The 27,982-nt window shown below is 41.4% G+C and overlaps 1 long non-coding RNA gene across 1 annotated transcript in view; it reads left to right on the top strand.

Moving 5' to 3' along the window:
• LOC125610862 overlaps window positions 1–22,171 on the top strand; it is a 26,514-nt gene extending 4,343 nt beyond the window's left edge. Inside the window, exons 2-4 of the long non-coding RNA XR_007340913.1 lie at window positions 3,871–3,873; window positions 16,024–16,030; window positions 22,161–22,171. This is a non-coding gene — a long non-coding RNA (uncharacterized LOC125610862). The remainder of the gene's footprint in view (window positions 1–3,870; window positions 3,874–16,023; window positions 16,031–22,160) is intronic.
• Window positions 22,172–27,982: the final 5,811 nt, after the last annotated feature.

Here is a 27,982-nt window from a genome sequence, read left to right as displayed (position 1 = left end):
GGGTATGATCCAATTGCAGTGGTATCAACCTAAGACAGGAGGCTGACGCCTAGAGGTCAGTTTTTCCCATGACGGGTAAGAACCATATGTTGAATTGGACAACCTACCAGGCACGGTCCTTAAGCCACATTGCTTGTTGTTTAATTAATCAGAAGGGGGGAGATGCTGAGGGCCATTGTTAAGTAAGAATGACGCATGGCATGACCCAGGTCATTTGCAGTGACATTGCATGTAAGGTGACCTTGCTCAAGGACCAGGGCGGATCCGGGTTTAGGGCGGATTGGGGGTTTAGGGCGGTCCCAGTTTAGGACAATCCGGGTTTAGGGCGGTTCCAGGTTTAAGGTGTACCCTGCTGGGAATAGGGCGTATCCTGCTGCCTCAGGCGCGCCTGCTCCTTGAGTTCCCGTTGAGTTCTCGCAGGATTGAGAGAGTATTTGGGATTTTGCCCAGAACGTGGATCCCCCCAGAACGTGTGTAGAGTGCCGGTATGAGTTTGGGAATAAAGAATTGCTGTTTGAATCTACAAGGCTGTGAGTGGCTCGTGATTTTGTGCCCAGCCAGACTGCGGCACAGGATGGACTGATTAGGTTACCGCTTTCATAATGCAATCCCTTCACCTCTGCATATTGCTACATTAACACAGGAGCTTTGGGGGAACACCTCACACCAAAACCATAAAAAAAGAGGCAATGCCTCTTTCTCTTCTGATCCCCTCTGGATGCAGTGACTTGGTACCCTCCTGCAGGGGGAGAGTTGGGAGGTACCAGCAGCACCTCTAGACTGGAGTGAGTCGGTTCTATTCTTGGTCTGGTATTTAACCTATTATAGCAAGACAACACTTTCAGAGCAGAGTATACATTTTGAATTATTCTTTCCCCAAAAGACTGATGTAGACATGAAAGAGCATTATAAAAAATGCATACTAGGTTGACAGAAAGAGGAGTGGGTCCATATTGGGCCAAGGCAGATATATTTACATTAGCTTCATGTCTTTAAAGTTTTTCCTATTCCTTAATGAGGATGGAATGGGGTACTATTCAGAATTTATGGTATTTTTGGTTTTGTAATACTCAGACACATTTATACATTATTATTATTATTATTATTATTATTATTATTATTATTATTATTATAATACTGGGAGTTGAGCCCAGGAGCACTTTATCACTGAACTACTTTTTGGAGACAGGGGCTCACTAAATTGCTGAGGCTGGCCTTGAATTTGTGGTCCTCTTGCCTCAGCCTCCCAAGTAGCTGAGATTACAGGAATGGGCTACCACACCTATCTTGATAATGTATATTTTTAATAAATTCCTTGGACAGGTTGATGCTGCTGATCAAAGGACACACTGTGGGAGCCACTGCTGTAGAAAGTTGTCCTTGGAGTCCAAGGTTGAAAAGTTGGGAGACCAGATTACAGCACAAGGTAAGCAGTCCCTCCATGAAACAGCTTCCTAACAAGAAGCCTTCCTGAATAGGGCCCAGTGTGGGTTCACTACGGCTGCCATAACAAAGGAGACCACAGACTGAGGGGCTTAATCAACAGAAATGTGCTTTCTCACAGTGCTAGCATCCAGACATCTGTCCATAGGGCCGGTGTCTTCTGAGGCCTCTCTTGGCCTGTGGATGGTCAGTGCCCCCCTGTGTCATCACATGGTCTCTTCTCTGTTCCTTTCTGTATCAGATTTCTTCTTCTTGTGAGAATGCCAGTCATGTTCAATTAGGACCCATCCTAACGACTTCATTTTAATTTCATTAAAAGCTCTTTAAAGACTCTATCTCCAAATATAGTAAGTCACATTGTGAGGAACCGAGAATAAAGACTTTAACCAAAGAATGGGGGGGGGGTTGGCACAATAAAGCCCATTAGAGGCCCCCCACATACAACTCTTCAAAGTTTTTCCAAGGTCTTTCACCTTTAATAAAAACATATTTAAGAAGATTTCGGTCTGGGGTTGTGGCTCAGCGGTAGAGCGCTCGCCTGGCATGTGTGAGGCCTTGGGTTGGATCCTCAACACCACATAAAAATAAATTAGTAAAATAAAGGTATTGTTTCCAACTACAAGTAAAAAAATAAATATTAAAAAAAGAAGATTCCACCCTAAGCCCCCACTTAAATCTTTTGATTGACTTAAACTTTGCAAATATATATTTTTAAGACTATTCCAGCTTCAAACTTGATTGCATCACATAATATCTAAAAGCTCTGTGATATCTCTGTGCTTGGCATTTGGCACTGTCTAGGGCATCCCATTATTTCTATTAAGATCTATTGGATGAAAAATTTTTCATTTGATGGTGGCTGCTTGTCTTAGCTTATTTTCAGAACTAAAACATCTGACAGTGGGTAACTTACAGATTTACTTATAGAAAAACTTATATAGATTTTTCCTCCTCACTGTTCTAGAGGCTGGAAAATTCAATAGCATGGCTCTGGCATCCCATGAGGCTTCCTGCTGCATTATTACATGTGGACGGCATCCCGTGGCATAACAGAGTGAGTACAGCAGAGAGCTCAACTTTACAACAAAGCCATTCTCTAGACAACCCATTAATCCAATAACCCATGAATGGATTAATCCATTCATGTGGGTAGAGCCCTTATGACCAAATCATCTTCCAAAGATCCTACCTGCAAATGCAATTAATATGTGAATTCGGGGATTAGGTTTCCAGCACATGAAATTTGTGAGACACATGCAAGCCACAGCACTTGTTGAGCATAGATTATATGGAGCTAATAATTTCATGGGAACAGTGCCACAGTTTCTGACCCCCAAATCCAGGTGCATCTGCCTGCCTTCCTTCTTTCTTTCCTTCCTTCCTTCCTTCCTTCCTTCCTTCCTTCCTCTCTCTCTTTCTCTATCTTATCTCCCTCTATCCCTCTGTCTTTCTTTCTTCAGTACTGGGGATTGAATCCAAGGCCACACACATGCTAAGCAAGCACTCCACCACTGAGCTACACCCCCAGCCCTTTCTGTTTTATTTTGAGACAGAGTATCCCTTGGTTGCCCAGGTTGACCTCAAATTTTCAATCTTCCTGCCTTAGCTTCCTTAGTAGAAGGGATCATAGGCACTGCACTGCATCTAGTGGGATACATCATCTCATGTGAACTACTTTTTGGAGACAGGGGCTCACTAAGTTGCTGAAGCTGGCCTTGAACTTGTGATCCTCTTGCCTCAGCCTCCCAAGTAGCTGGGATTACAGATATGGGCTACCACACCTGTCTTGATAATGTATATTTTTAACAAATTCCTTGGACAGGTTGATGATCATGGGACACATTGTGGGAGCCACTGATGCATGTTTTAAAAATGTAAAGAATGTTTTAAATTTGAACTCCCCATGAATGTTCTGGAATATGAGTGTTGTACAATGGTGATCATTCATTTATTTATGCAGCATCCATTTCATGGGGATGGGGCTAGGTGCTGTGAATATGATAAATAAAGACCAGACAGGATTATGTAGTGATTAAGACACATTCTGGAGTCAGAGTGTCTGGCTTCAAATTCCAACTCTGCCATTTATTAATTTAGCAAGTTGCTTAATTACCTTGTGCCTCAGTTTCCTCACCTCTAAAAGGGGAGTAATAATTGCAGCTATCTGATAAAGGACACATAAGGATTAACCTTGGTGAGAAAGCAGAGAACACAGTCTGACACATCGTAAATGTTTTATTTATGTTGTCATCTAAATATGCCAGCCCTTGTCTTGCAGAAGCTTACAGTACTGGGAGGTAGACAGACACATAAAGAAGTAAATTTCAAAGCGATATAGAGTAGGGAATGTTCTAATGACGGCATGAGTGAAATGCTGGACTTCCTTGCTGCAGGGGAAACACAGTAGCCTCCCTGGGGGTTGGACAGCTTGTGTTTGCCATGTACAGTTTCCCTCTAGAACCACGCTGGAAAAAATCCAGCAAGTTTCTATCCTTCCTTTTTATAACTGCTCCTAGGAAAACAAACTCCATTACGGTAACATATAATTACCGCAAATGGTTTTCAAAAACCTTTCTACCAAGTTTAAATGATAGTGAAACTTGTTTAGGGGCCACCTGTTTGAACTTTATAGGGTACAGGAAGCAATTTATGTGAAGATAGGATTGGGCAACTGTCCCACTGTTGGAAACCCTGGGTGGGGCACCATGTGAATCACAAACGGCAGTGCCCGCATATGCAGGTGGCAGACTCCCATTGGCATGAGGCTTTCTCACTTTTAAAACTGGAGGCCTACATTCTGAGAGCACTCCTCAGTCTCAGGCAATAGTTTAAACTTGTTACAACCGTTTTGATAAGAAATGGAAGCTTAAAAAGAAAACATAGCTATTAATTAGGCTGCTTCATTTCAAGAGCACAAGCAGAGTTAAGATCAATGGATGTTTTCTGCCTTTCGATTAAGTGGGCCCTCATGTTCATGTCCTTGATAAGCTATGATCTGATTGGGGGAACAAGTAAATGGAGGAAAAAACTGGTACACACTTATATCACATATTAGTTCAAGGCAATAAGAGAAACACTGTTCCAAAGTGACCACTGGCCAAACCAATTTTCCACTCTGGAAATGCTATGGGAATGGAGTTCAGAGGAAAGGAAGTGCTCTCACTGGGACTGGGGTATTCATGGAAAACTTAACGAAATGGCTACACCTTCCAACTGTCCAGAAAAACTGAGGGGTTTTGATGGATGGATGAAGGGAGGTGAGCATTCTAGGTGGATTCTGCAGGCTGGGCAGACCCACAGGAGGGAGGAGAAGCCGAGGGCAAACACAGGGACAGGACAGGGCTCTGCAGCAGGAGGTGGTGGAGGGAGAACAGAAATGCAGTAGATGAAGTGCATGTTCATCTGGTGCTCTGCAGGACCATACATTCTTTTCCTGGGGGCGGGTACTGTGGATTGAACTCAGGGGCCCTCGACCACTGAGCCACATCTCCAGCCATATTTTTTGTATTTTATTTAGCGACGGGGTCTCACTGAGTTGCTTAGCACCTCACTTTTGCTGACGCTGGCTTTGAACTCGTGATCCTTCTGCCTCAGCCTCCTGAGCCGCTGGGATTACAGGCATGTGCCATTATGCCCAGCAACGCATTCTTTAAAGTATGGGTTGACAGACATCTAACAACTACTCTGTCTTGTGTGAAGAAACACATTTCCCTCTATTTACTAATCCAAATCTAACTCTGTTTTGGTTTTTTATTTGTATAATAAACCATCATAAAACTCAATGTGGCTTTCTTTTATTTATTTTTATTTTTATTTTTTCAGGGCTGCAAGGATGCCAAGCAAGTGCTCAACCACTGAGCCACACCCCCAGCCCTTACTGTGGGCTTTCTTGCAGCAGGGTGACCTCAGGGTAGTCACCTTCCCATATAGCCACTAATTCCCTCCACAGTGCCAAAGCAAAGCTTCCAGGCCTTCTGAAGTCCTAGTGCCTGACTGGCATAGTATCCCCCATTCTGCCTCATTCGACTAATTAAAGCAGGATACAGGGCCATGGAGATTCAAAGGGAGGAGACTACATAGTGCAGTGTGGCTTTTCAGGAGTCACCAAAGTGACAGCCTATCATATTGCTTCTTTAGGCTTTGATTGCCGGTTTCTTCAGTCAAAAGCTTCTTTCAGAACACATAGATTTTAGGCAACATTTAACTTTATGCACCTCTGCTTAGAAGGAGAGGGCAGCCAGCAATCTCCCCACTTGGAAAACAGAACCTGAACAGGAAGTTAGGTCTACTGAGTCCTAAAAGGGACATCTGTGTACACACAGATCAAGGCCCTGAAACTGAGTGGGGCCCCAAGCTAGCACAGAGTTATTTGGAAAGGGAATGTGGTGTTTGGATTTGGATATAAGAGCGGCTGTGACTGTCCTGCAGGACAGCCCGGGGCTGTTGCTCACATCTTCCTGGAGAGCACTGGAAACAGAGAACTGGCCGCTTCATCATCCACGGTGCTGGCTGCTGCACCACTGGACATTTGAGAACTCCCAGGAGTGAAGTCAGACCCAGCAAGATTGGGAAGATTTGAGGTTTGGAGCGTCATCATGGTTTCCTGAGTTAGCTGATGCCAGATGAATTTTTACCACGTGTGATACTAAGAGTTTCATGTGACTATTGGCAACAACTTTGCATGATTCTTTGTCTCTCCCTTGCTGCCCTTTTCTTTTTCTTTTTTCAGAATAATTAAAAACTTTTACTCTGTGTTCTTTGTAAAAAAATTAGAAAGACAAGCCACAGACAGAATATTTAAAAATCACATATCCAACCAAGAGTTTGTATCCAGAATATAGGAAGAACTTTCAAATTCAGCAATAAGAAAACAACACAACTGAAAAACAAAGACTTAAAGAGACATTTATGAAAACTGTGATTATCAAATAAGTTTATCAAACATACTCAACATTTTTGTCATTAGGGAAATGCAAATGAAGATCCTTGCTGCCCTTTTCTTCATGACATAAAGCGCAGAGAATTGATTTAAACACAATACGAATTTCAGAATCCCATATCAACCCTCTGTGCAGGGTCCTCCTCTCTTTAAAATTTACTTTTCTATGGTAAATAGCTATCAGACTGATAGTGCAGTTTTGAGCACACAGGGTTATAACAGTCAAATCTTTAAACTGCAGTGAACTCCTGAGAATGAATAAAACACTCCAAAATTTGAAAAAAAAAATTACTTTTCCCTGTCCATACCAGGCACCCACTCCCACTGCCTGCCTCCTGCAGACATCCTAACCTGTGGTTGTGGATATGTGTTCTTTAATAGTCATGTGCCACATAATGACTATTGGGTCAATGACAGACCACATATGTAATGGAGGTCCCATAAGATTCTATCACTTAATGATATCATAGTCATCTTAGCTTGTGTAAGTACCATCCATGGTATTTGCACAATGACACATTTCTCAGAATGTATTCCTATCATGAAGTGAGGGATGACTGACTGGGCACATATTCCTCTAATATATAGAGTGATGCTGTGTGTGCTTCACATACTAAGGGAGAAATGGGAAAGGGACAGTACTATGGGGACTGCCAGTTCATTTCCCCCTTTTAGAGAGCTTTAGAGATGTTCTGTTCAACAACTTCTGCTTCCATCTTGTCAGCCAAAAGTTTGCTACTTGCCTACTCGTATCCACCTAAGAGGCTGGGAAAAGTCATATTTTAGAGCAGAACACACTGATATTTACAGTAAAGTAAGGGTTTTATTAGTAAGAAAGAAGAGAAGTCTTTGTCAATTCAGGCTGGTATACTAAATTAGCATTCACTAGGTGGCTGAGAATTCCAAGATCAAGGCCAGGGCAGAGCTGGTGTCTGGTGAGGGCCCACTTCCTGGTTTGCTACCTTCTTGGGTACTCACAGGGCAAAGAACAGAGAAAACAAGCCCATGACTTGTCAATGGAGCCCATGAAGAAAAGTAGATTCTCTTCCTCCTGCTTGAGAAGACTTGACTAAACAAGGAGATGAAGGGCTACTTGGGAGTCCATCTTTCTGGAAAATTCTAGGACACATTTTCAGATTCTGCCTCTCTCAGCTTTGCAGAACCATGAGTTGCTTTGCCTTGGAGAGTGAGAGCTGTTTCCCCCAGTGACTGGATTTAGTTCAGCCGTGTCTTTTTTTGGGGGTACCAGGGATTGAACCCAGGGGTGTTTAACCAATGAGCCACATTCCCAGCCCTTTTTATATTTTATTTTGAGACAGGAATTTTGCTAAATTTCACAGGGCCTCACTAAATTGCTGAGAATGGCTTTGAACTTGAGATCTTCCTGCCTCAGTCTCCTGAGCCGCTGAAATTACAGGCATGTGCCACTGTGCCCAGTTCAGTGGTGTTTTCTCAACAGAAAATCCAAGTCTCCAAGTTGCTTGCCTCCACACATTCCATTCTAAGGACTCTGCCTTATCCCATTGCTCCTGGCAATTGGGTTTATGTACCTTATTGCTTATATGCATGATGGTCCCACAATTACAGTTTCTCCGCATCACATGCCCAGGAAACAAGTTGGTGAGCTGGTGCATGCCCCAGGATTTACTTCTGCTGCTGTTCATCTCAACTTTCTTCTTCCTTCAAAAAAGCTTCACATCTTCCAAGACAGAAAATTCTGGGACACATTTTCTGGCTGCTGCTAAGCAGGCCAGGACAATTCCCACAACACCAGTGACTAATGTGAGGGAGGGATGGAGGAGGGGAAGCATCTCTGTTCTCTTTTCCAAATTCCTCCCACGTCCTGTTCCACATCCTGTTCTTGAACAGATACAGTGGGCCCTGGGCAGAACTGCAAAGTCCCCAAAGAATCTGCTCTCCATTCTATCTCTTTTACCAACTTAAGGAATCCCCTTTCCCAACCTCTAGGTACCTGTTGCTATTGACTTCTCCTTTAAACAACTACTTATTTAAAAAAAAAAATTCCTCTTTTGGTCACTACAAGGGGAGTAGGCTAATAGCAACACAAAGCATTTCTTTACCTAAATATGCTTCTATTTTAGCAAGGAATAAAATCATAAGTTAAAGGAATAGAAGATGGGTTGACTGTGGAATATCAGATATCTCCAGCAACAGCGGATGGGTAAGATTTGCAGGGAGCTGCTTGGGTCTCTAAAATCACACCATGGAGGCAGAGGAAAAATCCAACTGCATTCAAATTAGTCCTGTCTGCAGGCTTGAGGAAAACAATGTCTGATTTGATTTTGGTTTAAATTCTGCACTGATTCTTCAGCACTGGGAGGAGTTATCTGTGATCTTCTAACTTTATAATTTTCAGTGATGATTAAACAAAAATGTTGTTATGGCTCGAATCTATAATGTCCCCCAAAGTTCATGGCTAAAGCTTGGTCTCCAGGCTATGGCACTATAGGGAGGTGGTGGAAAGTGTAGGAGGCGGGGCTTGGTTGGAAAAGGTGGGTCACTGGGGGCATAATTTTGAAAGGTATATTTTTGTTCCTGGACCCTCCCCCAGTGCCCACCCCTCTTCTCCATGCTTTCTGGCCCCAATGAGATGAGCAACTTTGTTCCACCACATCCTCTTGCTTCCTGCCATAATGTTCTGCTTTATCACAGGTCTCAAATCAATACACCGAAACTTCTGAAATCGTGAGTCAAAATAGATCTTTTTTCCAAGTTGATTTTCTCAGGCTTTTTGTCACAGCAATGCAAAGTGGACTAACACAGGTATCCACTGGAATTTTCCACAGGCTACCTCCCTACAAAACACACTATCTCCTCTTCTCTGTCTAAAACATATATGAAGCCCTGACTAAAAAGATTGTGCCCATATATCAGCTTGCTTCACCCAGGTTGCTTGTCAATGTTGGATTTATTCTGCTTGAATAGACATTAAACGGATGAATCGTATATTGTGGCCCTCTGTATTTCAGGCCTTATGATAGGTGCTGAGGTGTGTGAATGAAAAGACCCGGTCCCTACCATGAAGAGTGTATAGTCTAGTGGTAGATAGTCAGGTGCCTAGGTAACAACTATTGTAGCCCAACAAATTTTAATATACATACTTGGTAAGAAACAAAGTTTTTATATTTTATGCTGTTAAGGAAACTTATTTATTTATTTATTTATTTTGAGATGGTCATTGACCCTAGGGCCTTGCACATGCTAAGCACACACTCTACCATTGAACTTCACCCCCAGGCCCGTAAGCTTGATTTCTTTTCACTTGGGCCCCCATCCCACCTGGGTGGCAGACATGTAATCTTAGCCAACAGGGCTTTCTCAGCCAGTCAAACTCTTGTCTCTCCTCTCCAACCTAGGGTTGCCTCTCAATTCAGAGAGCTGTCAGTCCATTCTGAGGAGAGGACAGAGTAGTTGGTGTTCAGGGCTCAATGGCCACAGTCTATCTGAACCTTGGTTTTTCTTTGTCTTTCCCACTGGAATCACTCAAGGCGTTCATTTGCTAGAGGATCCACGTGATTATCTGCTGCCTAGTGATCTTCCTTCCTAATCATAAGTCTTCCTCAAGCTCACCTGCTCTCTCAGGTACTTCCACTCTCCAGGGCGTGGGAACTATTTGGCTCCGTGTTTACTGACCCTAAGACTGCAGAAGAGGCAGTGGGACTGTCACGGGTGCTCGTGGCTTCAACTCACCTTCAACTGCTACTCGTTGCCCATTCCATGACAGATACGGGAGACTGGTGTTTAGGATCAGACTTTCTGCACTCTAAGCGACCTCAGCCAACATGCAGTTACTGTTATATTCCCCTCACTCCACCTCCAGACTTGGTCTGGGGCAGAGTACCTATCAGAATTGTTCTTTTTTTTTTTGCTACCCAGATTGAACCCAGAGGTGCTTAACCACTGAGCCACATCCCCAGCCCTTTTATATATTTTATTTTGGGGGGGTGTATCAGGAATTGAACTCAGGGGCACTCAACCACTGAGCCACACCCCCAGTCCTATTTTGCATTTTATTTAGAGACAGGATCTCATTGAATTGCTTAGTGCCTCACTTTTGCTGAGGCTGGCTTTGAACTTGAGATCCTCCTGCCTCAGCCTCCCGAGCTACTGGGATTACAGGCGTGCGCCACTGTGCCCTGCTCAGAATTGTTTTTGTTTCTCACTCCTGTCTGGGGAAGTTTTACTTCCTTTAGAGTAGGGAAAACTCACTCCTATATAAGCATGCATTGTTCTAAATTCACTGATGATGGAAATATCTTCATGACCTGTTTTGTGTGTGTGATTTTAGCTTCTGCTACTCAAAAACCAGATTCTGATACTAAAAGGAAAGGGCATTGAGCAGGGCAGAGAGGATAGCACATGCAAATGTAGGGAGGCCTAACATATTTGGGGAAGTTACAAAAAATTCGGTATTTCTGGAGCATACATTTTTTTTGCAGCAAGGAGGGATTTATAGGCATCTGAGACTGGTATAAGAAAAGAACATTTAGGTGGAGTGGGAATATATGTTGCCCTGAACAGGAAGTTACTGAAATGAGCAGAGGATTGTCTGAGAGAAGTGTTTTGGAGCTCTGCAGTGGATGGGTGGCCATGGGCTGGGAGTGAAATGAGGGAGACCAGTAGAGGAGGCTGATGTTTGCCACGAGAGAAGAGATTCAAACTCTGAAAAAAGAAGACCACAATGGTAGGGAAGAAAAGGCAAAGACAGATCTGAGAAGTGTTTTCAGGGCTGATGGAGAGGAATTGATTATTGGAATATGGGGTCTGAGGAATTTTGGATGATTCTCAATTTTCTGGTCTCAACATTTGAGTAGATGGATATGATGTTCATTGAGACAGGGGAAGGGTGAATAAAACTGGGTCTTCAAGGGAGGATGAGGAGCTCAGATTTGGACATAGCAATTCAAGGTACTTCCAGAACATCTGTTTAGAAACATCCAATAGGCAGTTGGCGACATGGGCTTGGAGTTCAAGAGAAAGGCTGGCCTTAGAGATTAAGAGTTCATCCGCGTATGGTTAGTAGATGAAGACACAAGAAAGAAAAATTTACCCAGGGGAAATAAATAGCATCAAAAGAAAAAAGTGCCAAGGTGGTGGTGGTGGGGGGGACAATAACTGCTCAATGTAGGAGGTATCTAGTAGAAGAGAAGCTTGCATGAAGAGAGATGAGGTGACACCTGCCTGTAATCCCAGCAACTAGGGAGGCCAAGTCAGGAGGATTCCAAGTTTGAGGCCAACAACTTAGCAAGACCTGTCTCAAAATATCAAAATAAAAAATACAAAGGGCTGGTGATGCAGCTCAGTGGTTGAGTATCCTGGGTTCAATCCCCAGTTACCCCTCCCCTGCCCCCCACCCAAAAAGAGTGACACATGACTGCAGAAAAAGACACATTCCCCTTATCTAGGAGCTCTCAAGCCACCAAACTAATTATTGACCAGGAGAAAATGTATCTCAGATTCCAAGGAAGGTATCATCTGAGCCAAAGAGTTAAAAGAACTAAGAGTTCTTTCTGGTTTTTCCACTTTTGCATAACTCTTTTCCCAAGGCCTGAATTCCCTTTCCATAAAACAGGTAACTAAGAAATTAGTTTATTATATATAATAATGTAATTATATATAATATGTATAATGTAATTAGCAGGATTGTTTCCTTAGATAAATGAAGTTATGTCAGTAGGATTCTTTGAAGTCACAGAGAAATCAGGCATTTTTGTTTTCTTTCTCAACATTTTCCCATCATCTCTAAAATTCATAGCTTTCAACATGGGTTAATTTTACTCTGGACTGAAAAACAAAACTAGATCTCAAGTTTCTTGACCTTTAGATGTAGCTTCTAAGGAAAAAGTTTCAATGCCCACTATCACGTAGCCACCCCTATCAAGTACATTCCCATTATTCTGCACATAGGAAAAGAGATGGTTATATTTTAGCAAATACAATGCTAATGCCCATATTATAAATGTAAGAAATTTACACTACCCTTTGAATGTTTTCTGTTTTTTTTTTTTTTTTGCCCTGCAGCTTCTAGAATTCACTTATTTTTAGAAAATATTGCCATGGATTCAAAATGCTTTTCTCAGTACTACTAAAATATTTAATATTATTATTTGCCTGGGCCTATTTAATAATTTAGCAGGTCAACCTAAGGAAATTTTCACAAGGTCCTAAAGCTTGGAGCTTACACTGTCTGACTACCTTGAGAGAAAAATTCTGAGAAGTGCTCAAAAACTAGAGGACACATGTGCATGTAACCCCTCCACCCCATTTTCCATTCACGATTAATGTTGTGTAAATAGGCATTTATAAACCTCTTGTTATTGTTACACTCTGGTTGGTTATTTGTATATGCCAGCTTTCATTTGTTGCTATTAGTGAGAGAGGCACTTAGTGTTCAAGTATGTTGTATTATTTATAAATAGTGTTTCTGCAATGGCATCATCACCTACATTCACAACCACTTATCGATAAGAAACTTCTTCTCTCTCTTTGCTGAGATGTCACTATCATTTTTTATGTTTGGAATAATTCCAAACTGTGGCAATCGTTAAATGGTACTAAAGTTATGAAAACAAATCCTACCAATCTAGAAATGTCTGGGTGGAAAGAGTCTTATCTTCTTGGAGAATTTCAGATTTTTTGTGACCCATGAACATACTAGAGGAGGTTATCTGAGGGAGCATCCTTTGTAAGATACAAAATGCTCTGAACTTGTTGCAGCCATGACAGGGCAGCTTGAACTTGAGTGTTCTGAAGAGATCTATCCCAGGGCTGGGGTTGTGGCTCAGTGGTAGAATGCCTGCCTCACATATGTGGTGCACTGGGCTCAATCATCAGCACCACATAAAAATAATAAATAAATAAATAAATAAATGAAATAAAGGTATTGTGTTCATCTACAACTAAAAAAATATTTTTTAAAAGAGTATCTATCCTATGGTAGGTGCTTACTGAATGTTTATTTAATGAATAGATGAATAAATGAGTAGATGTAAGTTATCTGTCTATAGATCTTATGAATTGTGGTCCAAAAGTGAAGGTCATTATGAAGACCAAGATCATGGGTCTGGGCATGGTGGGAAGGAGCTTTTGGTAGAGGACACTTTGTCAGCTTTATGACATACACTTGCTATGGCTTTTGGGTAATTAAGAGTTGTCTGTCCAGTGTTCATTTGGGTGAGTGAAGATAAAATACCTTGCTCTGTGTTGCAAGAATCAATTTCAGATGACACCACCACATAACGTCGTAACATTGCCCCAGCAATTGCTTTCCTCAGGCATTGGTCAAGATGGGCTCCCCTCATACTGAATGCCTGTTACAAGGTCAGGTTAGGACAAAAATTGAAGTTTAAATCTAAGTGCACAGTATACTCCATCTCACTACATTTACATATTATTCCATACCTTTATCTTTGGCTTAATATACTCAAATTTCATATCTGTGAATATACTCAAATTTCATTTCTTTCTTATTTATACTTGAAAATTTTTAAGTCAATATGTTATATGAAGGTTTATTTAATTTAACTAACTTGTTTTCCATAATGGAGAAAGATCATGACCACTGCACTTAGAAACGGAAGGAAGAAAGGACTCTTATTGTCTTAATTTCAAAACTAACCTCTCCTATAAAGGCTTTGAACTTTAATGAGATTGCTAAAGGGATTAGAAATGATAATACTTTGACTTGAACCTTAATTATAAAGAAAATGTGGCATATATACACAATGGATATTACTCAGCCATAAAGAAGAATAAAATCATAGCATTTTCTGGTAAACCAACAGATCTAGAGACTATCATGCTATGTGAAATAGACCAATCCCCAAAAACCAAATGTGGAATGTTCTCTCTGATATGTGGATGCTAATACACAAGGGGTTGAGGCAGGGGGAGAATAGAAGGTCATTGGATTAGGCAAAAGGGAGTGAAGGAAAGGAAGGGAGGGAGAATGGGAATAGGAAAGAGTAGAATGAATTAGACATCACTCCTATGTTCGTATATGAACAAACAACCAGTATAACTTCACATCATGTACAACTGAAAATATGGGAAGTTATACGACATATATGTATAATATGTCAAAATACATTCTACTGTCATGTAGAACTAAAAAGAACAAATAAAAAAAATAGCTCCTTTGACTGGGTGTGCTAGTACATACCTGTAATCCCAGAAGCTCGGGAGGCAGAGGCAGGCAGATCACAAGTTCAAAGCTAGCCTCAGCAAATTAGCAAGACCCTAAGAAACTTAGCAAGACCTTGTTTCAAAATAAAAAAGGAAAAGGAGCTGAGGATGTGGATCAATGGTAAAACACCCATAGGTTCAATCCCAAATACAAAAAAAAAAAAAGGAAAAGAAGAATGTTGCAAAATAGGGAATTCAGCNAAAAAAAAAAAAAAAAAAAAAAAAAAGAAAAGAAGAAAGAAAGAAATCCTTGGTATGATTCAAAGACAGGGAGCAGATTTCATAGACAGTGAACATAAGGAACACCGTGTTCCACCACCCTCTGCTCAAGGTCACAAGGCACATTCCTCCATGGTGGGGTCACACTGGGTGCTGTCATGGAGGAACACGATGTGCATCATCACAGAGACAGAGACTGTGCTGACGCATGTGCAAGAGAAGGCCCCTCCCACACAGCCAGGTAACCATCTCAAGGAATGATGAAGGACTTGGCACCATCCTCCCACAGGGAGAAACCGAGGAGTCTAAAAGTTCCTTCTGGGATAACAAAGGGAGCTGCGAATCAGAAACACTGTCATTTCTTTTTTCTTCTGGTGGCATCACACCTACCGCTTGCTCTGGGTGCTTTCACATACAAACTCACTGAGGCTACAACCTTTGAGGAGATGACTCCCTCTTACAAATGAGGAGAGAATTCTTTTCCCCAAGAATGAGGCAAGTGCTTCCCTCCCTGGTAATGAGCACCCAGCCAAGGAGACCTGTTTAAAGAGGAGTGTTTCCTTTCCGGTATGGCTGCGAGGTTATTGGTTTAATTTAATATATTCACTGGAAAAGGGACCAGTGTGTCTGCAGGGCAAACTGGTGGAATACTGCAAGAGAAATTTCTACAAGAAGAACATGGATCCCACTGACTCTGGGACACAGAGGCCCCGGCTCCCTACCCCTTGATGCCCTTGCTGTTCAGCAATAGGATGGAGGAGGCTCACTGACCACCTGCTAACATGGGCGTGCATATAGGGGAAGGCTATGTCATACACTGGGTACCCCGGGATGCTGCCTCAGAGAGTGGCATGCCTGTGTTTTATGAGAGAGCCCCCTTGGGACCAACTCTTGTGGACAGGAAGAAAAGGGAGCAAAACTAGACAAAGGGGTAGGTTGAGTTGTGACACATACCCAAGGGAAGGCTTCAGCCAAATCCCACAGGGAGATCTGGAACAGAAATGCTCCTGCAGGGCTGCCCCATGTTGTAGTGAGGGCCCGGGGCCATCATACCCTGTGTTTCTTGGTTATTAAATTGGGCTACATGTGGAAAGAGGTCCAACTTTGGATGAGGCAGGTTTTGTGATCAGAGGCAAACCTCAAAGGGGGCTGACAGCTGGGAGTGACTTCTGGCCACACTTTCAGCAGTTGAGAAATTAAGTCCTTCATTCCAGGAGGGACCTGGTGGCATACTGCCGTGTCCATTCACAAGGTATATGTTTACACTGGAAGTTTTAGGCATTGCATGTAGACAGTGAAACAGTCACTCACTTGTCTCTGTAGATAAAACCTAAGATTTCCTAAGGAAGAATGGAATTTTTGGAGTTTTGGGGTCAGGTTTTGAAGAAGGCACATCCTGGCCAATACTTGTTTCTGTCTATCTTTGAAATAGGGGTCATCTTAATAGATATTTGATTGTCATTTTGATTGTATTTCCTTTAATGACTAATGGTGTTGAGCATCTTTTAATGTGTTTTGTGCATATTCTTGGGAAAAGTAACTATTCAAATCCTTTAACCATTTTTAAATTCGGCAATTGTCTTTTGTTGTAAGAATATTTTATATTTTCTAGGCACATGTCTCTTATCACATAAATGTTTGTCAGATGTTGCATCCCATTCTGCAGGTGTTCCTTTCACTTTTTTGTAGTGTTTTTTGACTTAACAATATTTTTAATTTTGATGAAGTCCAATTTATCTATGTTTTTCTTTTGTCATTTTGGTATCACGGCTGAGAAACCATTGCCAAAACCAAAGTCATGAAGGTTGTTTTTTTTTTATATTTACTTTTTAGTTTTAGGTGGACACAATATCTTTATTTTATTTTTATGTGGTGCTGAGGATCGAACCCAGTGCCTCACACATGGTAGGGGAGCGCTCTACCTCTGAGCCACAACCCCAGCCCCCCGAAGTCATGAAGGTTTATATCTGCTTTCTTTTAAAATTTTTATAGTTTTAGCTCTTCCATTTAGGTCTTACAACAATTTTGAGTTAATACTTTTATACAGTGTGATGTTGGGATCCAACCTATCCTTTTGCATGTGGATGTCCATTGGTCCCAGAACCATCTACTGAAAAAGTTATTTGTTCCCTATTGAATTTTCTTGGCCTTCTTTCTTTGTGTGTGTGTGTGTGTATGTGTGTGTCACTGGCAAATTGAACCCAGGGGTGCTCTACTACAGAGCTACATCCTCAGCCTTTAAAAAAAAAATTTAATTCTGAGACAGTTGCCCTAAGTTGCCCAGGCTAGCCTCAAACTTGTGATCCTCCTATTTCAGCCTCCATGGTCACCTGAATTAGAGGCATGTGCCACTGTTCTGGCTTACAATTGATATTTATTTATTTTTGTGGTACTGGGGATGAAACTTAGGGCTTCACACATGCTAGGCAAACATTCTACCTCTTAGCTACACCTCTTTCCCTTTGATTTTATTTTGTGTGTGTGTGTGTGTGTGTGTGTGTGTGTGATTAAACACAGGATTGCTTAACCACTGAACCACACCGCAACCCTTTTTATTTTTTATTTTGAAACAGGCTTCATGAAGAAGGGCTAGGGCTTCACTAAATTGCTGAGGCTGGCATTGAACTTGTGATTCTCCTGCTTCAGCCTCCCAAATTGCTGGGATTACAGGCATGTGCCACAGCACCCTGCTACAATTGATTTTTTAAATATTGATCTTGTATCTTCCAATCTTATTTAACTTTTTTTTATTAGTGTGTGTATCTATTTGGACTTTCTATATGCAAGAGATCATGTTATCTTTGAAAGAGAGAAATTTTTTCTTTCTGATCAGGATACCCTCTGTTCTTGTCACCTAATTGCCTGGGCCAGTCCCTCTCGCATGATGTTGGTTAGAAGCAGTAGGAGCAGCAGTTCCTTCTTATTCCTGACTTAGGGAGAGCAATCAGTCTTCCACCATTAAGTGTGAAGTTAGCAGTAGTTTTTGGTAGATAGCTTTTAGTTATCTTGCTTCTGACTGAAAGCAACATAAAAGCCTAACTAAACACAATTTAAACACACTAACGCCATAAGAGATTTCACCATCTCCCTGTGGGGTGAGTCCAGAGTTAGGACAGTTACTGCAGATCTGCTTCTCAGTGACGTCATCAAGAGCTCAGCCCCCATCCGAGATTCTCAGCTGTCTTTGGTTTCATCCTACGGTTGGTTTTCCTTGCGGTTGTATTTCAGTGTTGAGGTTTATGTGGAGAAACAGAAGGGTGTGAGAGAGTAGAGAAGGAGAGAAAATACTCCCCAGCCCCCGACTCTTCATCTCTGCTGGTGAGTGGGCTGACTGCCCAGTCAGGTTTCAGGCTGCCTCTGGGTCTGTGACTGTCATCAGGGAGGCAGGGTCCCTCCTGTTCTCCTAATCATCACTCCACCCAGTATAATAAAGAACAGGAAATAAACTAGGGGAGCCCTCTTCCTTTTTTTGGGAGAGGATGACACATACTACTTTTTTTTTTTTCCTGTTAAAATTCTATCAAATGCTGTGCTGATGGAACAGCTCCATATCTTGATTTTGGTGGTGGTTATATGAATCGATACATGTCACAGCATAGACACACACACACGCACACACATGCACACACATACACTAGTGCATGTATAAAGGATGAAATCCAAATAAACTCCATGGCTTACATCCATGTCTATTTCATGGTTTCGATATTGTGCTACAGTTACGCAAGATGCTGACACTGAGGAAGGGGAGGGGTGCATAAGATTTCCCTGAATGTTTTTTTTTTAACTTCCTGTGACTCTATAATTATTTTTTAAAAATTCTACTAAGTGGATTACAAATTGGAGTTCCAACCTGTGATTAGCATTTTGAAAGGGAGATTCAAGGCAGAGCCAAGAGGAGAAGGAAACACTATTCACAGTATCACTAACAGATACTTTGTCTTTTATGACCCATTTTTTTTTCAAAAGAAATATAGTATGGGATGCCAGGTGAGGTGGTGCATGCCAGTAATCTCAGTGGCTCAGGAGGCTGAGGCAAGAAGATCACTAGTTCAAAGCCAGCTTCAGCAACTTAGTGAGGCCCTAAGCAACTCAGTGAGACCTCTCTCTCTCTCTCTATATATATATATATATAGAGAGAGAGAGAGAGAGATGTGGAGCCATGGTTGAGCACCCCTGAGTTCAATCCCTAATACCAAAAAAAACCCCGAAATCTACTGTTTAATTTGGTGAATTTACACACACTCTCCCCTTTCCCACACTATTCTCTCTCACCTAAAGGATTCCCTTATTCTGACTATATTGTATATATTACTCTTGTTGAATGGCTTACCATATTTAGGAATGTTCATTTGCAACTCCAGTAATAGCCTGGAAAAGAAGTCTATTGATATTGTTGCTTTGTGAGAACTCTGGTTAAGAAAAAAAGAAATATGAAGGAAGGAAAGGAGGAAGGCAGGAGGGAGCCTGGGGCCCCTGCTTCCTGCTTCAGAGCGCCTGCCTTCCATCAGGTGGCGCTCTTGTGGATGAAGCGCCCCAGACCCTGACACTGCAGTCCCGACTCCCACATGCAGTATCTGATTCCACTGCTTACCAGTGCTACCCTGTGCCCACCATTCCTGTGCCACATTTAGCTTATCACTCCACTTCCCCCCCCCCTTGGTATATTAGTATTAAAAAATCCCCCAACCAGTAGAAAAGGGTCAGGTGTTCTTGGGAGCCATTACAGAATAAGACATCGAGTGACAGTGCAGACAGATGCAGGTGGACCCTCAGCAACCACAGCAATGACCCACAGTCTTCTGGCTTCACCTGTCACTCTCAGCTGCAGAGGTACAGAGCATTGGTCTGGGACCCAACATCCCTGCTCTTGTGGACCGTGGCAGAAAGCGTCACGGTAACACAATATTCCGCTCTGTGTTTATGCTGACTAGGGGCTTTCCACTCTCAACAGCAAGCTGATTGGATGCTCTTGGGAACGAGATCAAGCTTCTCATTACTGAATAAATATTTGAAATCCAAAGCAGCGGAGATGATGCGAATGGGAATTATCTGTTTAAACTTCCTGCAGCTCATGCACAGGTGCACTTGACTGTGCACAGGCTCTAAACTCAGGAAAAGGCGGGGTGGGGGGGGGCGGGCAGGTGTGCTTCATTCTCTGAAGAGAAGACAACTGCCAGAGACAAGGGTCATGAGGCCTGGCCCTTGCCCGACTTTTGCCTAGTGATGGACATTAGAAATCGTAGCCATCAGAGCCCTGGCAAGAGACACATGCCACACCCAAAGAGAGCAACGGAGAAGGGTTTCATAAAAGAAATGGAAAAGGGCTTTATTTACAAAGGTGTGGGTGGGTTTGAGGGAAGCCAATAAGAGATACTGAAGCATCCGGAGCCAGAATATCACTCCCAAGGCCTAGAGAGATGAGGGAGGGGAGTGGTTACAGAGCTCAGATATAGCAGCTGAGAAGGACAGGTCAGCAGAGATACACAGCCAGCCCCCAGCCCAGCCGCAAGGAAGCGAGGGGACCAAATACTGACTTCCTCTCCTCCCACTGTGATCTCCTGCCATTACCCACCTTTTTCCTAACCCACCTGGAAGATGGAGCTGCAGGGATGCTTGCTGCTGGTGTTCATAAAGACCAGCCCACTAAAGCTCAGAGCCTGGAGGAAAGTGGGTCTGCTGGGACAAAGCAGAACAATTCCCAGCACAGCACCCTTTTGCTCACATTGCATAGGTGGTCCTCCAGGGGAGCAGCCAGTGAGGGTGACTTCCTTCCCACTGGGCACAAGGACACAAAGAAGAAAGTAAATATGTTATCTACTTCTTGAGTCTGTCAGTCAGTCCAATGCCACAATGAACTACCCTTCCACTTCTTCCTTCTGCTTCTGAACCCCCTGGGCCTCCCACTGCCTCAGCACACAGTGGCCCTGTGATCAGGTTTGATGAAAACAAGTCCACTCTGTTTCTGGTGGCCATGGAGGATAACCTCTGATCATCATCCAGCCAGCAGCCTGTAAGCCTATTTGTGAGGACCACTATAAAGTTGCTTTGAAACCCTATCTCATGGAGGCTTTCGAATTAAACCAGGTGACACTGACAGCGATAATAAGAACATGCCATGAAAACCAGCACACGGTCACTGAGCATAGAGCAGTCATTGAAGTATTTCCCTGCGGTGCAGGGAAATGGATGAGGTCATGTTTAGCAAGGCAGCGACCGAGCAGGCCTTCTGGGAGTCGTTACCTGCCAATTTCTCTGTCTCTCAGAAAAATGGTCTTACCCCTACCAAATGCAATTGCAGGTCTTTGAAACTGCCACAAAGAATGGGCAGGGGGGATTCTGTCTTTATTTAAAAATTTGTTAATGATGGATTTTTTTTCATTGATTTTTGATTTGTTGAAATATTGCATTAAACTACTATTCATCCTACAAATTAAGTGATTTTGTTCGTTTGTTTTTGTAGTGCATGGGATTGAACCCTGGGACTCGGGCATGCTAGGCAGGCACTCTATCACTGAGCTACACTGCCACTCTAACTGACTATGTTGACATTCTCTTACTCCACCCAGCCTGGTCCTAGCCCTGTAGGGCCCTTGATTTATAAAATTTTCTTTGTTGATCTTACCTATTGCATTTTGAATAGGAGTCAGTTAAAATTTTTTGATATCACCTTTTCGGGGACATAATTGGTATGCACAAAAGTTAACAGTGTGCCTGTACTTTTTTTTTCCCTCCGTGTTTTAAAGCCCACAGGTGAAATTAAATGCCTCCATTGCCATAAGGTAAGGTGGTAAAGTCCGGGACCATAGCTCCTCCAGTTTTAAAACCTTCTCTCATCCAACAGCATTCTTTATTCTGAATAGGACTTGAACTAAAGTCCTGAGTATGAACTAAAATTCAAGTTATGTAAAAGCACTTTTTTAAAAAGTGCCTCTATTTTTTTTAAATCCCTGTTCTCTAGTATTTATTCCAAGTGCATTTTTAACAAACTGGTTTGACAGAAACTGCAACTGCAGGAAGCTAGAGCCCAAGACAAATAACCATGTTTAAAACAAAAAACAGAGTACTTAGGCGCAGACCTCAAAGGGCTGAAAGGGCTCACAGAAAGTACAACCCAGGTCTTTGCAGTTAATTGCTCACCTCCCTGTCTACCCCCTGTCCCCAGCCCCAGAGTTTCCATCCCTAGCCCCTCCTCCTCAAGTCAAAACCACAGCTTCCCTCTGCCTCCTCTCTCTAGTTGGCATGAGCAGGCAGTCACACTACCAGAACGTTTGGGGTGGCAGGCGATGCCCAGCTGCTTGATAAGTGTTTCCGGGAGGTACAAATGGATTCTGTCCAGCAGTAGATTAGTGAGGCAGATCAGAAAGGGAAAAGGCAATAAAACAATTTGTACTTTCTTTTCTTTAATACTGGAGACTGAACCTAGGGATGCTTTACCACTGACCCATATACCCAGTTATTTTATTTTTTAATTTTTATATAGGATCTCATTAAGTAGCTGAGGGCAAGCCTCTGACTCACAATCTCCTGCCTCCTCCTCTCTGGTCACTGGGATCATGGGTGTGCACCACTGTACCAGGCTTGTACTTTCTTTCAAAAACCCCGTATAAAGCAAAAAAGCAAAGCTCAAATTCTGCTTAGAGACCCTGACATCTACCTACAGATATTCAACTGTCCACTGATGTCCAAGCCCCATTCAGCCCTGCCTGCACCCTCCCCTGCCCACAGCAGGTGCTGCCTTCGAGGCTCTCATATAGGACTGCTGGACTGCACCTCAAGGTGCACTCACTTCACATGCCCCCCGAGTAGCCAGCATTCTGGCTGTGGCTGATGTAAGTCTTAGGCCTTTGGCTATTTCCATCCTGTGTCATCCAGAACCCAAGTTGGTTGAGATACCCCAGGGGTGACCTTTGAAACTGGTGCCAGGCAGCTGATGGAACATACTTTGGGGATCCAGAACCAGCCTGAGGGATCAAGCTATGTTTGCTCAAAATTCCGTCTTCCAAACACAATTACAATTCACATTTGACATGCTTACTTTAAGTCATAATTTGAAACTGTTATTTTATATATAGCTATGATCATACTGAAAGAACCATTTTGTTGGGTGAGGTGGCACTGTTGAACCATGACACAAACAATCCAATTTTGAAACTCCAATTTTGAATCAAATTAAAGCAAGCTTGTATTTGTGTACGCTGGAGCTAGCCAGGATTGTTTCTCTCAAAATCCAGGGATAGAGATCAGTACCCCAGCCCTCCAGGAACATGGTTTTATAGCACAAAAAGTTGCAAATGGGGGTATCTTGAGAATTTACAGATAACAGGATTTTGACAAGCATAATACAAAGGCAGAGAGTAGGTTAATGATCTACATGGCATGATATTTCAAGGTAGGGAATAAATTCAGATCCCAACATCAGAATTTATGAGGTACTGCTGAGGTTTCAGAGAGGGTTGTTATCTGGACAGGGAAAACCAGGCATGGGTGAGTTCAAGGAATTCCAAACAAGTTTAGAAATCGCAATAATTTATAGTAAGACAGAAATTAACTTTTCATGACTTTGTGACGAGATGGCTCCCAACCTTAAAATGGAATTAAGTGGGGTTCATCATGCACATGCTTCTAATCCAAGCTACTTAGGAGGTTGAGGCAGGAGGATCACAAGTTCAAGCCCAGCCTAGGCAACTTAATGAAACCTGTCTCAAACTAAGAAATAAAACAGACTGGGATATAGTCAGTGGTAGAGTATCCCAGGGTTCAATTCCCAGTACAAAAACAGGAACAGGCCAAGCACAGTGACACATGCCTGTAATCCCAGTGGCTCGGGAGGTTGATGTAGGAGGATCTCAAGTTTGAGGCCAGCCTCAGCAACTTAGTGAGGCCCTGAGCAACTTATTGAGACCCTATCTCAAAATAAAAAATAAAATGGGTTAGGGATGTGGTTCAGTGATTAAGCATCCCTGGGTTCAATCCCTGGTACCCGAACAAAACCAAAAATGTATTGTTATTTTTTGTGTGTGTTAGTATTAATATCCCATTATATAGATGAAACATAAGTTTTTCTATTTTTAAAATTTTTTTAGTTATAAATGGACACAACACCTTTATTTCATTTGTTTATTTATTGATTTTTTAATGTGGTGCTGAGGATTGAACCTAGCGCCTCACACATGCTAGGCAAGCGCTCTACCACTGAGCCACAACCACAGCCCCAAGTTTTTCTTTTTTAATATGTCCACTATGATGGATATTTAGCAACAACCTATATTTAAAACTAATTCTAGCTTCCAACAAAACAGGAACTAATTTCATGGTGCTCTAAGTATAATAGTAAAATATTTTCCAAAGAAATTTTTATTTTAAATTATATCTTATTTAAATATGTGTTTACTTATAGTTAATGTATTTAGTTTGCAAAGAAATCAGATTCGGTAAACCTCCAAATGCCCCCTAGGATGGGGACATGAGGTCAGGGAAGGAGTGACAATGACCCACATGACCTGGGGAAGGAGTGGAAGGAGGGGTGCTGTGGAGCCTGAAAAACAAGTTACTACTTCTTAATCCTACAACTGAACCATTCTCTTGGACCAATTCCATGGCCACTTGCTTTGCCTGCTCAGCCTAATGGTTTTTAAGTCTGTGTCACTGAACAAGTAGGAACAGAGAAATTTATGCTACCTCCAGCTAAGGAAGAAAAGCTGAAGTTCTTCTTCCACAGTCGGGTCATAAGCATTTCAGCAAGAACAGGAAGTGTCGTTGTCTCAGGTAACATTGATAAAATATGCTAATCCTTTGATGCCAGTGTAGGAAACAGTTGAGTAACTTAATATCAAGCTTATATTTAAACAGAAAGAATTATTGTAGGATAAAAATGTTCACATATGAATTTTGTTGACAGTTTCCTCCAAAGCACTTTCTCTTCAGATTCATTAATAATCACATTCCAAGGTTTTTTCTTGAGATCATGTATAAACAGGATCATGTTTAAAATTTATTGAGATCATGATTGAAATTAACCAAGTGCTTCTCATCTACTTTATTTTACACACAAAAATGAGTCATTCATTAAAATGCTCTTTGATTCTCTCTCCAGTTTGCAGAAAAAAATGTTCTATATCTGTTTGATTTTACCAAATAAAGAACGAATTTGAAAAAAACACTTTTCACCTTCCCCTTGATGGAATGTAGAAACCTAAGAGAAGAATTTCTCATTTCTGTCTCATCGATTACTAATCATAATGTCCGATATTTGTTTGCCATCTCAAAATATTATGTAACAAATGGCAAAGGCCCATGTTTCTGACTCCAAGAGAATTCCTGGATGTGGAAGAACCAATAAATATAATTCTTCAAATTGTGGGAATCAAATTTTCCTGACCCAATCAGGTTTGTAGCTGCTGTGCTACTATTATGAAAGACAAGCGATGATTTCTTTCCCTCCTTCGATAAACTCAATGTGTCTCCATAAGTCACAGAAATCCAATTCACTGCTCCATACTGAGGCTATGTCAAATGCTATGTGAAAGCAATAAATTCATACTATCATTTGGATTGTTACACTATCTCTAGTTCTAAAATAGTAAGTCTCCTCTTTGTTGTGATTGCCAACTCCTCCTAAGTGACAGTCACATCAAATGGTGCGTTGGCAACCATGTCAAATTGTGGATTTGAATTTTTGTTTGTAAACTCATCTTTAGTTGAAATTGTTTTTTCTGTGAATTTCTCATGAGCCCTGGTAGTAGAAGTGTCTCTACTGAGCAGTTTTCCATTTAGTTCTGCCAGACTCCAGGTTTCAATAGTCCTGATCAGTTTTTTGTTTTTTTTTAATTTTTAATTTGTAACTGTACATATGTAAAGCTCAGGCCTTGGGCTTTGATTTCTTATCAGATATGTAATTTTTAAAACCTAAAGTCTCAAACAGGAGGAAATCAGCAAAATCTACTTCCCCAGGCCACTGGGAATAGTTTTTCTAGGTCATGGTTTAAGGACAGAGCAGCCCTTTAATGTTCCAAGATTTATAAAGTCTAAATTCCAGCTCTCCTGTTCCACATGGGCAAAACCATCAAGTGTTCTATTCCTACCTCAGTCTCTTAAGGTTCAAATCTAAGCCTAAAATCCATAAAAAATAATTTTGAATGAAAAATACATGATATGAAAGAGTGAAATCAAAAAGCAATTTTAGAAAAGCTTGTGCCTTGTGTGTAAATGTTAAATTTGAGGTGATAGTGAACTTGGATTTGTTGGAGAGGCCATTCTCACTCTCTCCCTATAAATGACACCACCTAGTTATCTGTTAAACATATCATTCAAATACCTAGTAAATATTCTTGTGGGCAAAAGCAGGGCCCATTTAGGGCAAAGTTGTGAAGTTCATAAGTTGAAGGGCCTTCCAACCCTTGTGGGGACAAGGGGCAGGGAGAGCGGCCCTGTGGTGAAGTAGAAAACATTGACCTTGGAGCCAGGCAAGTGTGGGTGCCAGTCCTGTGTATTACCATGTGACTTTGGGAAAATTAGTCAACCTTTCTGAGCCTTAGCTACTTTTGTACAAAATGAGCCTAATTGTGATAACCCTCCAGTGTTGTTCAAAATATTAATTTAATGTTAAACTAAATTATGTCAAGTTCAGTGGGAGCTACACAGTTAACCTTGTGAGAATTCAACATCCCTTGCCCTTTTTCCACTCTTCCGTCATTTATGTAATTAAACATTCTGAAATATTCTTTTTATATGTAATTGTTATTACATATGTTAAAAGTATGTTTTAAATTCATATATGCATATTAGTATAAACAGTGCACGTGACTTTATTTCTTTATTTATATGCTGTGCTGAGAATTTAATCCAGTGCCTCACACAAGCTAGGCAAATGCTCTACCACTGAGCTACAACCTCAGTGCTATATGACTATTTCAACAATATTAATTTTTCCAATCCATGAGCACAGATTTTTTTCCTTCATCTGTTTTTTTTAATTTCCTTCATCAATGTTTTATAATTTTTTGTGCATAAGTCTCTCAACTCTTTGGTTAAGTTTATTCCTAAGTATTTTATTCTTTTCATTGCTATTATAAATGGGATTTTTTATCTTCTTTTCATACAGTTTGTTGTTTGTGTACAGAAACACAATCAAAATTTGTATATTGACTTTGTGTCCACCAACTTTGTTGAATTCTTTTATCGATTCTAATCTTCTTTTTGTTGAACTCTTAGCGTTTTCTACATGATTATGTCATCTGCAGATAAAGATAATTCACTTCTTCCTTTTTCTTTCTTTTTTTTTCTTATCTAATTGCTTTGTCTAGTACTTCCATTACTACTTTGTTTGTTTGCTTTGTTTTGTGTGCGTTTGCTTTCTTTTGTTTTTTATTTTTGTGTTACTGGGGATTGAACCCAGGATTTCATACTTGGTAGGCAAGGACTCTACAACTGAGTTATAGCTCTAGCTTTCCCATTACTATTTTGAATGGAAGTGCTGAGAGCAAATATTCTGGCCTTTTCCCAGATCTTAGAAGGAAAGCTTCCACTTTTCCCCATTATAATATAGGCTTTTCATACATAGACTTTAGTGTGTTGCGTTGACTGCGTTTTTGTCTTCTTCTCCACCTCCTCCTCCTCCTCCTCCTCCCCTCCTCCTCCTCCTCCTCCTTCTTTTTTTGTAGAGCCTGTATTATTAAAAGCACAGGCTATGGCATCTAATTTCATATCTGAATTAAAACCACAACTCTGTTACTTTCTAGCCATGTGACCTTGAGTGATTTCTCTGTGCCTCAGATCCATCGTTTGTAAAATGGGATGATAATATTTTCCTTTGGGGCTTTTGTATATTTTTTTTCTGAATTAATAGCTGTAAAGTACTTAGTAAAGTGCCTAAATATCTCAAGTTGAACTATATGAAATAAGAATTTTAAGAGTCAAACTGGGTGCTATGGTGCATGCCTACAATCCCTGATACTTAGGGAGGATATGGCAGGAGGATTACAAGTCTGAGGTCAGCGTGGGCAACTTAGTAAGACCCTCTCTCAAAATTAAAAAAAATTTTGATGTAGCCCAGTGATAGAACACTTGTATAGCATGAATGTGGCCCTGGATTCAACCCCCAGTACTAACAAAAAAAAAAAAAAAAAGAAAGAAAAAAAAAAGAAAAGAACAAAATAACAAGACAAGATCAACGAA

This window comes from Marmota marmota, unplaced genomic scaffold (assembly GCF_001458135.2).
Source record: "Marmota marmota marmota unplaced genomic scaffold, marMar, whole genome shotgun sequence".
NCBI classification, from domain to species: Eukaryota; Metazoa; Chordata; class Mammalia; order Rodentia; family Sciuridae; genus Marmota; species Marmota marmota.
This window is presented reverse-complemented; position numbering and strand designations above follow the sequence as displayed.